Below are 11,151 nucleotides of genomic sequence, written 5' to 3'. Positions count from 1 at the left end.
GCTCCACATCACTATATACAGAAGATACCCAGGTTATACCAGCATGCTCCACATCACTATATACAGAAGATACCCAGGTTATACCAGCATGCTCCACATCACTATATACAGAAGATACCCAGGTTATACCAGCATGCTCCACATCACTATATACAGAAGATACCCAGGTTGTACCAGCATGCTCCACATCACTATATACAGAAGATACCCAGGTTGTACCAGCATGCTCCACATCACTATATACAGAAGATACCCAGGTTATACCAGCATGCTCCATATCACTATATACAAGAAGATGTATAACTTATACCAGCTGTACATATATAATTATATACAGGAGATACCCGAGTTATACCAGCATGCTCCATATCACTATATACAAGAAGATGTATAACTTATACCAGCTGTACATATATAATTATATACAGAAGATACCCAGGTTATACCAGCATGCTCCATATCACTATATACAAGAAGATGTATAACTTATACCAGCTGTACATATATAATTATATACAGAAGATACCCAGGTTATACCAGCATGCTCCACATCACTATATACAGAAGATACCCAGGTTGTACCAGCATGCTCCACATCACTATATACAGAAGATACACAGGTTATACCAGCATGCTCCATATCACTATATACAAGAAGATGTATAACTTATACCAGCTGTACATGTATAATTATATACAGGAGATACCCAGGTTATACCAGCATGATCCATATCACTATATACAGGAAGATATATAACTTATACCAGCTGTACATATATAATTATATACAGGAGATACCCAGGTTATACCAGCACGCTCCATATCACTATATACAAGAAGATGTATAACTTATACCAGCTGTACATATATAATTATATACAGAAGATACCCAGGTTATACCAGCATGCTCTATATCACTATATACAAGAGATGTATAACTTATACCAGCTGCACATATATAATTATACACAGAAGATACCCAGGTTATTCCAGCATGCTCCATATCACTATATACAAGAAGATGTATAACTTATACCAGCTGTACATATATAATTATATACAGAAGATGCCCAGGTTATACCAGCATGCTCCATATCACTATATACAGGAAGATGTATAACTTATACCAGCTGTACATATATAATTATATACAGGAGATACCCAGGTTATACCAGAATGCTCCATATCACTATATACAAGAAGATGTATAACTTATACCAGCTGTACATATATAATTATATACAGAAGATACCCATGTTATACCAGCATGCTCCATATCACTATATACAAGAAGATGTATAACTTATACCAGCTGTACATATATAATTATATACAGAAGATACCCAGGTTATATCAGCATGCTCCATATCACTATATACAAGAAGATGTATAACATACCAGCTGTACATATATAATTATATACAGAAGATACCCAGGTTATACCAGCATGCTCCATATCACTATATACAGGTAGATGTATAACTTATACCAGTGTATATATATAATTATATACAGAAGATACCCAGGTTATACCAGCATGCTCCATATCACTATATACAAGAAGATGTATAACTTATGCCAGCTGTTCATATATAATTATATACAGAAGATACCCAGGTTATACCAGCATGCTCCATATCACTATATACAGGTAGATGTATAACTTATACCAGTGTATATATAGAATTATATACAGAAGATACCCAGGTTATACCAGCATGCTCCATATCACTATATACAAGAAGATGTATAACTTATACCAGCTGTACATATATAATTATATACAGAAGATACCCATGTTATACCAGCATGCTCCATATCACTAAATACAAGAAGATGTATAACTTATACCAGCTGTACATATATAATTATATACAGAAGATACCCAGGTTATATCAGCATGCTCCATATCACTATATACAAGAAGATGTATAACTTATACCAGCTGTACATATATAATTATATACAGGAGATACCCAGGTTATACCAGCACGCTCCATATCACTATATACAAGAAGATGTGTAACTTATACCAGCTGTACATGTATAATTATATACAGGAGATACCCAGGTTATACCAGCATGATCCATATCACTATATACAGGAAGATATATAACTTATACCGGCTGTACATATATAATTATATACAGGAGATACCCAGGTTATACCAGCACGCTCCATATCACTATATACAAGAAGATGTATAACTTATACCAGCTGTACATATATAATTATATACAGAAGATGCCCAGGTTATACCAGCATGCTCCATATCACTATATACAAGAAGATGTATAACTTATACCAGCTGTACATATATAATTATATACAGGAGATACCCAGGTTATACCAGCATGCTCCATATCACTATATACAAGAAGATGTATAACTTATACCAGCTGTACATATATAATTATATACAGAAGATGCCCAGGTTATACCAGCATGCTCCATATCACTATATACAAGAAGATGTATAACTTATACCAGCTGTACATATATAATTATATACAGGAGATACCCAGGTTATACCAGCATGCTCCATATCACTATATACAAGAAGATGTATAACATACCAGCTGTACATATATAATTATATACAGGAGATACCCAGGTTATACCAGCACGCTCCATATCACTGTATACAAGAAGATGTATAACTTATACCAGCGATACATATATAATTATATACAGAATATACCCAGGTTATACCAGCATGCTCCATATCACTATATACAAGAAGATGTATAACTTATACCAGCTGTACATATATAATTATATACAGAAGATACCCAGGTTACACCAGCATGCTCCATATCACTATATACAAGAAGATGTATAACTTATACCAGCTGTACATATATAATTATATACAGAAGATACCCAGGTTACACCAGCATGCTCCATATCACTATATACAAGAAGATATATAACTTATACCAGCTGTACATATATAATTATACACAGAAGATACCCAGGTTATACCAGCATGCTCCATATCACTATATACAAGAAGATGTATAACTTATACCAGCTGTACATATATAATTATATACAGAAGATGCCCAGGTTATACCAGCATGCTCCATATCACTATATACAGGAAGATGTATAACTTATACCGGCTGTACATATATAATTATATACAGAAAATCCCCAGGTTATACCAGCATGCTCCATATCACTATATACAAGAAGATGTATAACTTATACCAGCTGTACATATATAATTATATACAGAAGATACCCAGGTTATACCAGCATGCTCCATATCACTATATACAAGAAGATGTATAACTTATACCAGCTGTACATATATAATTATATACAGAAGATACCCAGGTTACACCAGCATGCTCCATATCACTATATACAGGAAGATGTATAACTTATACCAGCTGTACATATATAATTATATACAGAAGATGCCCAGGTTATACCAGCATGCTCCATATCACTATATACAAGAAGATGTGTAACTTATACCAGCTGTACATATATAATTATATACAGAAGATGCCTGGGTTATACCAGCATGCTCCATATCACTATATACAGGCAGATGTATAACTTATACCAGCTGTACATATATAATTATATACAGAAGATACCCGGGTTATACCAGCACGCTCCATATCACTATATACAGGTAGATGTATAACTTATACCAGTGTATATATAGAATTATATACAGAAGATACCCAGGTTATACCAGCATGCTCCATATCACTGTATACAAGAAGATGTATAACTTATACCAGCTGTACATATATATTATATACAGAAGATACACAGATTATACCAGCATGCTCCATATCACTATATACAAGAAGATGTATATCTTATACCAGCTGTACATATATAATTATATACAGAAGATGCCCAGGTTATACCAGCATGCTCCATATCACTGTATATAAGAATGGAGCTTTATTTATTGAACACTGATCGAGTCTTTTCACTATTTATATACAAATAAGGACAAATAACCGCACGGAGAGATTTTTCAAAACAAATCATATTATAAAGTTGTTTGTAGAGATATAAAGTTGCCCCCATCCTGAGTCTCTGCTGAGTATCTGTCAATCAAGCACCTAACAGGGCAGATCAGTGCAGACTGCGGCTCATGAAGTACAATGACAACGACAATCTGCACGTCGCGCTCTCCGGAGCCGGTGTCACTCATGCGGAAAGGTTCCCGACTGATGGAGAACATTGACAGCAGCTTTGCTGAGAATAAGATGTCATCTTCCCGAGGAGGCGCTGTCACGTCTGATGGATGGCTGCCTGACCGCGTGCAAGCAGAACTTTTGTAAAGTTTCTAATCTTTTTGTATTTCTTATTTTCTTTGTTGTGTTCCTGGTCAGATAATTACAACAAAGCATAATATTATTAATAATAATATTAATAACAATAATAATAATAAATATAATTATACTTTGTCCAGACAAAGGGGATAATCAAAGACACTTTTCAGGTGACCTTGTGTCTTCAAAAATTATCTCATGTCTTAAACCTACATTTTGCCAATAGTAAAACGGGGATCTGCCTCCTTCTGAAGCTCCATCCCATCTCCTAGGGTGCAGGATAATGAACTTCTAGACAGCATCTGGGAATTATTCCAGAGTCAAGGTAACTTAGCCCCTCAGCCATTTTATTAGATGATCAGCACAAAAACGAAATCTTCTACCTGCAACTAATGCCATCTTATGTGTAAAAAAGTTTCTAATAAAACAGACAGTTAGTTTAGTTATACCATGCCCTATTTATTCACAAAAAATTACAGACATATTTCTTATTATATGATAATTGTAAGAGTGCCCCCCATGTTTAAGGCTATAACTACTATAATACTGCCCCCTATGTACAAGAATATCACTACTATAATACTGCCCCCTATGTACAAGAATATCACTACTATAATACTGCCCCCTATATACATGAATATAACTACTATTATACTGCCCCCTATATACAAGAATATAACTACTATAATACTGCCCCCTATATACAAGAATATAACTACTATAATACTGCTCCTATATACAACAATATAACTACTATAATACTGCCCCTATATACAAGAATATAACTACTATAATACTGCCTCCTATATACAAGAATATAACTACTATAATACTGCTCCTATATACAAGAATATAACTACTATAATACTGCCCCTATATACAAGAATATAACTACTATAATACTGCCCCTATATACAAGAATAGAACTACTATAATACTGCCCCCTATATACAAGAATATAACTACTATAATACTGCTCCTATATACAAGAATATAACTACTATAATACTGCCCCTATATACAAGAATATAACTACTATAATACTGTCCCCTATATACAAGAATATAACTACTATAATACTGCCCCTATATACAAGAATATAACTACTATAATACTGCTCCTATATACAAGAATATAACTACTATAATACTGCCCCTTATATACAAGAATATAACTACTATAATACTGCCTCCTATGTACAATAATATAACTACTATAATGCTGCCCCTATATACAAGAATATAACTACTATAATACTGCCCCTATATACAAGAATATAACTACTATAATACTGTCCCCTATATACAAGAATATAACTACTATAATACTGCCCCTATATACAAGAATATAACTACTATAATACTGCTCCTATATACAAGAATATAACTACTATAATACTGCCCCTTATATACAAGAATATAACTACTATAATACTGCCTCCTATGTACAATAATATAACTACTATAATGCTGCCCCTATATACAAGAATATAACTACTATAATACTGCCCCTTATATACAAGAATATAACTACTATAATACTGCCTCCTATGTACAATAATATAACTACTATAATACTGCTCCTATATACAAGAATATAACTACTATAATACTGCCCCTTATATACAAGAATATAACTACTATAATACTGCCTCCTATGTACAATAATATAACTACTATAATACTGCCCCTATATACAAGAATATAACTACTATAATACCGCCCCATATACAAGAATATAACTACTATAATACTGCTCCTATATACAAGAATATAACTACTATAATACTGCCTCCTATATACAAGAATATAACTACTATAATACTGCCCCCCTATATACAAGAATATAACTACTATAATACTGCCCCTATATACAAGAATATAACTACTATAAGGGCATGACCACACGTGGCGGATTTCCTCCGCAACTATCCGCATCAATGCCGCACAGAATCTGCGTTGCAGATTCTGCTGCGGATCTGCACAAAATGTGCAGTACATTGATGCGGACTAGCTGCTGCGGACTGCGGGAAAAGTGCTTCCCTTCTCCCTATCAGTGCAGGATAGAGAGAAGGGACAGCACTTTCCCTAGTGAAAGTAAACGATTTTCATACTTACCGGCCGTTGTCTTGGTGACGCGTCCCTCTTTCGGCATCCAGCCCGACCTCCCTGGATGACGCGCCAGTCCATGTGACCGCTGCAGCCTGTGCTTGGCCTGTGATTGGCTGCAGCCGTCACTTAGACTGAAACGTCATCCTGGGAGGCCGGACTGGAGACAGACGCAGGGAGTTCTCGGTAAGTATGAACTTATATGTTTTTTTACAGATACATGTATATTGAGATCGGTAGTCACTGTCCCGGGTGCAGAAACAGTTACTGCCGATCGCTTAACTCTTTCAGCACCCTGGACAGTGACTATTTACAGACGTCTCCTAGCAACGCTCCCGTCATTACGGGAGCCCCATTGACTTCCTCAGTCTGGCTGTAGACCTAGAAATACATAGGTCCAGCCAGAATGAAGAAATGTCATGGTAGTAAAACCAATACGCTCCGCAGCACACATAATATCTGCGGACTTCATTGCGGAATTTTGACTCTCCATTGAAGTCAATGGAGAAATTCCGCCATGAGTCCGCCACTGCTCCGCAACAGACAGAGCATGCTGCGGACACCAAATTCCGCTCCGCAGCCTATGCTCCGCAGCGGAATTTTACGCCTCGTCTAAACGAACACTGCTAAATTAAAGTGTAAGTCAATGGACAAACGGCACCGCTGCGGATTAACGCTGCGGAGTGTCCGCAGCGGAATTTAAGTGAAATTCCGCCACGTGTGAACCCGCCCTAATACTGCCTCCTATGTACAATAATATAACTACTATAATACTGCCCCTATATACAAGAATATAACTACTATAATACTGCCCCTATATACAAGAATATAACTACTATAATACTGCCCCCTATATACAAGAATATAACTACTATAATACTGCTCCTATATACAAGAATATAACTACTATAATACTGCCCCCTATATACAAGAATATAACTACTATAATACTGCCTCTATATACAAGAATATAACTACTATAATACTGCTCCTATATACAAGAATATAAGTACTATAATACTGCTCCTATATACAAGAATATAACTACTATAATACTGCTCCTGTATACAGGAATATAACTACTATAATACTGCCCCTATATACAAGAATATAACTACTATAATACTGCTCCTGTATACAGGAATATAACTACTATAATACTGCCCCCTATATACAAGAATATAACTACTATAATACTGCCTCTATATACAAGAATATAACTACTATAATACTGCCCCTATATACAAGAATATAACTACTATAATACTGCCCCTATATACAAGAATATAACTACTATAATACTGCTCCCTATATACAAGAATATAACTACTATAATACTGCCCCCCCCATATACAATAATATAACTACTATAATTATCTTTTTTATTTGAAAACTTGCAACAAATTATTACAATACCTTTGCAATACACTCATAACAGATAAAGAAAATAAACATTTGTCTCTTGATAACATCACAATCATTAAACAAAACATAATATATGAATATTGCTCCAGTATAGATTGTTTCAACTATTTTTCATGATATTATTCTAGACAGTATTACAGGAGAGTTCTTCTTTATTGGTGACCGGGCAGCATCGGGCACACCACAGAGGGTACACGGTCACCACATTTATGGCATATAGTGAACCTCTATGAAATAAACGGAGTTCGGGCTAGAAGTCTCCATACAGCAGCTGAGAGTTTCACTGTCCCACTAGATGTGGTGACTGCAGGGACACAGCAGGGACATTACTCTGTAGATAAGTCTCTTGTATAAAGAGGACATTGGTTTTGTCGTCAGACAGACACTGGAATATCGCCTGCCGCCTGCTCCTATTCTTCACACTGTTCACATTGATAAAGGTGATTTTCAGCCTCATCCTGGTTACACGTCTTTCCTACTTTTTTTCCTTCTTCCACTACTATGTCCCGTTACACCCCATCTTTTGGTGGACATTGGGGGGTCAGCGTCTTCATCCTGAGGTTTGTCGCCTGGGATGTGTGAGGAGACTTGCTCCATCTCTGCTTCTTCTTCCTGTTCATCTTCTCCCAGCGCACAGTAACGTCCCCCAGTTATCGCCAGCACTGGAGACTCCGGAGATTTCTTTGCAGCAGTGATTTTTTTCCTAGAAGAATTATCTGTTTTACTTCTCCTTTTAACCGTCTGAAATCCCTCCTCATCGATACTGGTCGCTGCGGCTGGATCAGCTGGTTTTTTACTGGTCGCTGCGGCTGGATCAGCTGGTTTTTTACTGGTCGCTGCGGCTAGATCAGCTGGTTTTTTACTGGTCGCTGCGGCTGGATCAGCTGGTTCCTTACTGGTGTCGGGCAGATGTTTGGTGACAGGGTGACTGGATATTTTACTTTTAGCATGACCTCTATGTTCAGTGGCTGGTGACACTTGTGCAGCATCCACAAATGGGACATTCGTCTCTGGAGCAGGGTCTCTGGTACTTCGGCTCACATCATCGTTGGGACTTCCAGGCTCTGGGGTTGTATCTACACATATGGAGACATCCTCCTGGTCTTCCTCCATGGCTTCTTTAAAGGTCTCCTCTTTATTATGTTCTGCATGTGGACACTCCCGGAATGTATGTCCAGGTCCTAAGCACAGGTTACAGATGACACGTCCTGTACAATCGTCCTTCACATGCCCAAACTGACCACATAGTGAGCACTTAATACGGGAACAGTTGAATGCCAGGTGTCTGCCCCCACATCTATGGCACAGTCGCGGTTGACCAGGGTAGTAACATACGCCTCTCTCCGAGCCCAGGTAGAAGGAGTGCGGCAGATGTCTGGTCACTCCATTCTCCTGAACCAGCTGGATCTTGACAGAATATCCTCCATTCCAGATCTCCTCCTCATCATAGATCTTTGTTGGCAGTCTCTTCACCTCACAATATCTGCTCAACCAGTGCTGCAAATCTGCCAGAGCCACCACCTCAGACTGGAACAGGACGGTGGCGGTGACTACCTGGTGTTTAGTCAGCTGGATGACATGTAGATCCTCCCACATCGCGTGCTCCTTTGTATCATTATAAATACTCCAGAATAAGTCTAGACTATATTGCAGCTTGAAACTGATGTCATATTTCCTGCTGGAGGGAACGTGGATCAGAGCGAACACCTCAGAAGCTTTAAACTTCATAAACTCCTTCAGCAAAACTTTCCCAATGTAGAGTCTGGAGGGGAGGTTTTCCTCTGGTCCAGAGTACCTGATTCTGACCGCGTTCCTCCTCTGAGGTGCGGGGTTAGTCGGTCTTGTGACGCTGGAGAACAGTCTCCTGTGCTGAGGTCTGTCAGCAAGTGGGTCAGGACTGGACCTCTCCTCAGCTGATTGTACTGCAGATCCTCCTGTGTCTGCTCCTGATCGCTGTGTAACCTGCACTCCATTCACTGACACTGCGGACGGCTGAACCTCCAGAACAGGGTCTGCAATGTCCGCCTCAGCCTGTGCCGCTGGTTCATCCGATATCAGACTGTCAATCACCGCGCTGAGCGAGGTCTCACTTACAATGTCAGTATATGCGGCACTTTCTTGCTCACTCCCAGGAGTGCCACTCGCATTCACTTCATCAGTACTGCACATAGAGTCTACTGCAGTTAACCCCTCGTCAGCTGGCACACATTTCTCTGCAGCTTTAGCAGCATTTTTGTTGGCTGATTGCACAGACCCCACACATGATGAGAGATGTGATCCTCCAGCCACTGCACACTCATATCTTCCAGGGTTTCCCTGCGCCACAATATTATACACAGTCTTATAGTCAGTGTCTTTTTTTGCAATGATATTTTTTCTCTTCACAGTTTGGGCTCTGGTCTCCCTTTTGTTCTCAATTGCCCGGTTCTTTATTTTGGGTACTGTGCATGATTCTTTCTGCAATCTCTCCTTCAATATCACCAGCTCACGTGTGCAAACATCCAGACACTCACATTTCATCAGCTTTGCCTTTGGATCAGTCTCTTGGTTAATTTCAGTTCTCAATTTGCGAACTTGCATTTCCATTTTAAAGATATTTTTCTTTCTCATTTTTGTGCACAATTCACCAACATCATGAGATTCAGATGACTCACCAGCCACCATTTCCAGATCATCACCTCCACCATCTCCATGCTGCAGGTCAAACTCCAGACTCTGGGCTTTCCCAGGATCATCAGCCCAGGACCCCTCCCCTCCACCTGGGTCAGAAGCCATGCATAGTCCTAACAGGGAGCTCACAAGCACACGTCTATCCTCTCCTATGGACAAGAATATAACTACTATAATACTGCCCCCTATATACAAGAATATAACTACTATAATACTGCCCCCTATATACAAGAATATAACTACTATAATACTCCTCCTATATACAAGAATATAACTACTATCATACTGCCCCTATATACAAGAATATAACTACTATAATACTGCCCTCTATACACAAGAATATAACTACTATAATACTGCCCCTATATACAAGAATATAACTACTATAATACTGCCCCTATATACAAGAATATAACTACTATAATACTGCTCCTATATACAAGAATATAACTACTATAATACTGATCCTATATACAAGAATATAACTACTATAATACTGCCCCCTATATACAAGAATATAACTATTATAATACTGCCCCCTATATACAAGAATATAACTACTATAATACTGCCCCCTATATACAAGAATATAACTACTATAATACTCCTCCTATATACAAGAATATAACTACTATCATAC

Source organism: Rhinoderma darwinii, chromosome 12, assembly GCF_050947455.1.
Source record: "Rhinoderma darwinii isolate aRhiDar2 chromosome 12, aRhiDar2.hap1, whole genome shotgun sequence".
NCBI classification, from domain to species: Eukaryota; Metazoa; Chordata; class Amphibia; order Anura; family Rhinodermatidae; genus Rhinoderma; species Rhinoderma darwinii.
This window is presented reverse-complemented; position numbering follows the sequence as displayed.